This window comes from Mus musculus, chromosome 3, assembly GCF_000001635.26.
Source record: "Mus musculus strain C57BL/6J chromosome 3, GRCm38.p6 C57BL/6J".
Lineage (NCBI taxonomy): Eukaryota > Metazoa > Chordata > Mammalia > Rodentia > Muridae > Mus > Mus musculus.
The window spans coordinates 116,448,391-116,452,362 of record NC_000069.6 but is presented as its reverse complement, the minus strand read 5'-3'; the positions used below and the strand labels follow the sequence as shown (position 1 = coordinate 116,452,362).

At 42.7% G+C, this 3,972-nt stretch overlaps 1 pseudogene; it reads left to right on the top strand.

Moving 5' to 3' along the window:
• The first annotated feature begins 3,798 nt into the window (after positions 1-3,798).
• Positions 3,799-3,972, top strand: Gm22361 (annotated as a pseudogene).

The following is a 3,972-nucleotide window of genomic DNA, read 5'->3' as shown; positions in this document are numbered from 1 at the left end:
ACCTCTGAATAGCACCACATAAAGGCCAAACATTCGATCTCATGAGTCTGTGTGAGCCACACATATTCAAACCACCACAGGATGGTTGTGAGTTGTCAAATGTGAGTCCTGAGAACAGAATTCTTGTCCTTTGGAAGAGCAGTTTGCCTTCTTAACCACTGAGCAGTGTCTCTAGTCCCACACCCCCGTGAGTCATCTCCAGCATCAGGGATAATATTTTTAGTAACAATATGATTATCTCAATGACTCCACCTACATTTTGGCATCTGATGCTGGTATAGACCGAATAATGAAACGTTTGCATCGTATCATGCAAGGATGAATGGGAGGTTGGCTGCACTCTGGCCAAAGGCTTTTCTTGAAGAGTGAAGCTCCGTTGCTAGAGTTACTCCTTCAGGAGGGTGGAAGTGGATGGTCTCCCTCCATGTTTGGCAAAGAAATGATAAAACCTACCCTGGGGGATTCAGACCTTGTCTATAAACGATAAATTCCTTGACTCTACCTCACCCGGCCTTCCTGTATCTTTTCTCATAGCATCTTCTCATTATAATCCTGCATAGGTGAGCATGTACCGGGGAAGCTGCTAAGTGATAAAGCCAAGCTCATTCACCTTCTAAAGAGTGCTTGCTTTGCTGGTTCAGGGCTGGCGAGCAAAGCTAGGCTTTTGGGGACACTGGGGAAATGCTCTACCACTGGGTTACTTCCTAGTTGAGTGCTATGTTTTTTGTTTTGTTTTGTTTTGTTTCTGTACCAGCAATTCTCAAAATCCGAAAGCTCTCAAACTTAAAGTAAGCAAAGAAATGAACAAATGAATGAACCTTGCTCTGAGCTTCCTAACGCTTCTTCTTCTTCTTTTTTGTTTTTTTTTTTGTTTGTTTGTTTGTTTGTTTTTGTTTTTTGTTTTTTGTTTTTTGTTTTTTGGTTTTTTGGTTTTTTGGTTTTTCGAGACAGGGTTTCTCTGTATTACTCTGGCTGTCCTGGAACTCACTTTGTAGACCAGGCTGGCCTCGAAATCAGAAATCCGCCTGCCTCTGCCTCCCAAGTGCTGGGATTAAAGGCGTGCGCCACCATACCCGGCTTTCCTAACGCTTCTTTCCCATATAGTATTTGACATAGACTGATCTTGTCTCTTTTCTTTTCTTTTCTTTTCTTTTCTTTTTTTTTTTACAGGATTATATAAAATGTTTTGGTCATTGTTTTATTTCATTTTTGTTCATATCTTGCCTTATTGTAAGTATGTGAGGTCACTGTAATAACAAACACAGACTTTAAAATAGTAACCTATAAATCAGGCCCAGAGCAATAAGAAGCAGTGTAGAAAGTCATGGCCAGGCATAAAAGTAGAACTTAAGTGAGCTCCTAGACTTAAGTTCCAAGACTGGTCTAGGCTTGTGGGCGGAAGTGAAAAGGGATCTGTGTGCATCCTCCTCCCCCTCCCACCTCGCCAAACACTCAGCAACTTAGGGGAACTATACACAGCCTTGCCTGATACATCACCCCCGGAAGAAACTTCTCCTAAGAAGCTATATGTTTTAATAGCATCATAGTTTCTACAAAAAATTTCCCAATAATGGGCATAAAATAAAAAGGAAATAAGTCCTAATTGAATAATACAAAATTAGTGGATAGTTAATCTGTGCTTTAGGTATGAAGGAAACAGTGAGTGTCCATGACATGACTCAGGAGACCTGTGTTTGTTTACCCATTTGTATCTCAGTAGCAATAGCTAGGGATTTAAGAACCCCCACTTGTGTGCTTTGGAAACCTCGCCGCGTAATCACCGGGCGCAGTTGCATCAGTCTCTGGTTCATATGGAGATGGCTGAAGTGATGTTCACTTGATAAAGTGGCGTTCACTTGATGAGTGTTTGCTGAAGGACACGAACCCTGTGTTATTTTGTTGTGTTTTTATGTTGTGCTTCACGTAATGAAATACTTTCAATTAGTGGGCCATAAGGAAAGGAAACACTTTACGTATCCTATTTATCTCTAACCGGGACAATATTGGCTAAACTGTCACAGATGCTAAGTTGGCAGGGTTAATTCAGACAGCGTGTTTCATTCCATCTTGATCATATCACACACACATCATCTGGAACACCCAGATGCCCACCTGCCTGACTGTGGGAGTTTTCTGAGCCACTTCATGTTCCCAGTCCCTACTCCTTTTTTGTTCTGACCCTAGCTGGCACCTTGACCCAGTTTCCTGGAGACAATCTGTGGCTCCTTACCCCGAAGATCTGTGGCTGGGGACTCCTGCCTTGTCGTCCTCTCCACGTTCCCCTGTGCTGGGCCAGCTGGCTATGTTTCTTTGTGTCTCTGAGCAGGTGTGTAGTCTGACTTCTCTCTTTCACGAGTAGACTGGAGTCAAAGAGAAAACTCAAATGCTGACCACAATAGTTTAACAGAGTGAAAATAGTCGAAGGTGTATCCATCCATCCATCCATCCATCCATCCATCCATATGCACACATATATACATGCACACACATACATAGTCACATACACACACATACATGCACATATACACACACACATACATACATACATACATACATACATACATACATACATACATACACATCCATCTGAAAAATGCTCAAATATGTGTCCATCTGTCCTAGCTACCTTTTTGTTGCTTTGAAGAACACTATAACTGAAAAGCAACTTGGGGAGGAAAGGGCTTATTATTTCATATTACATTTCCATCACTGAGGGAAACCAAGGGAGGAACTCACGACAGGAACCTCCAGGTCGGAACTGAAATAGAGAGATGCTGCTTACTAGCTTGCTTGCTCCCTCTGGTTTGCTTAGCCATTTTTCTTCTACAGGCCAGGCCCACCTGTCTAGACATGACATTGCCAGAAGTGAGCTGGACCCTCCTACATCAGCTAGCAGTTAAGAAAACACCCCATGCCAGGGATCACTCTGATCTGGTGAGTTCTCCAGTTGAGGTTCCCAGATGACTTCAGGTCTGTGTCAAGGTGATGGCTGAATCTAATAGGACACCATTCATCCATCTGTCTGTCCGTCCACTGAAAATGCTCAAATGTATGCACACCTATCCACTTCTCTGTCATGTGCCCAGCACTGAGGGGTTCATGGATGCCAGCCTTACAGATACTGTTTATCTTCATAGTATTGTACTCATGAGAAAGGAAGAAGTAATTTAAAAACACATTTTGGTGTGCAAAATGTATTATTTAGCTATAGAGAGGAAATCACTAACTGGGCAATTAGGAAGACTGATATGACAAAGTTGACATGTTCTTCAAAGCAGCTACTAACTGTTTTCTATAGAGATTCTCAAAATGGACTGCTCCTGCTGGTCTGAGACCCTCTGCAATGTCTGAGGATGTTTTGTTTCAGTTGCAAAGAGGTGATATGATGGCTGTACGTCGGGGATGGCACTAGCCACCCTACGGTATGCAGGACAGCCCCCTCCCACATACACAATGAAGAATTATTGATGCCAAATGATCAACAGATAGGACATAGGACTGGCGATGTAGCTCAGTCGTAGGATGCTCACCTAACATGTGCAAGGGCAAGCTTCCAAACCCCTGACTACTTTATCCACCCATCTAAATGTGTTCATTAGAGCAACCAGCTAAACAGCTTCCTTTAGCCTAATACCAATTGCTATCTCCAATAACAGCATCTGGCATTTACTGCTCAGGCCATGGCAGGCATTATGGTAATTCTTTCAACTGATTCTATCATTTAACTCTGAAATCCCTAAGGAGTAGGCTTGATTTTAGAGGTGAGATAAGTTTGGTGGAGTAAAGAAACACACACAAAGACTTTCCTGGCAGGGGAGATAGCAGGATAGTGAAGGTGGTTTTCCCAGAGTAAGACTTATCATCCAATGCATTCCAAATCTACTGGCTGATCCCTGCATTTTCCACAAATGTGGGAAATTTAACTACACAATTTACGGTGGCGGCGGGCTGGGGGATTCATTCACATTCTTC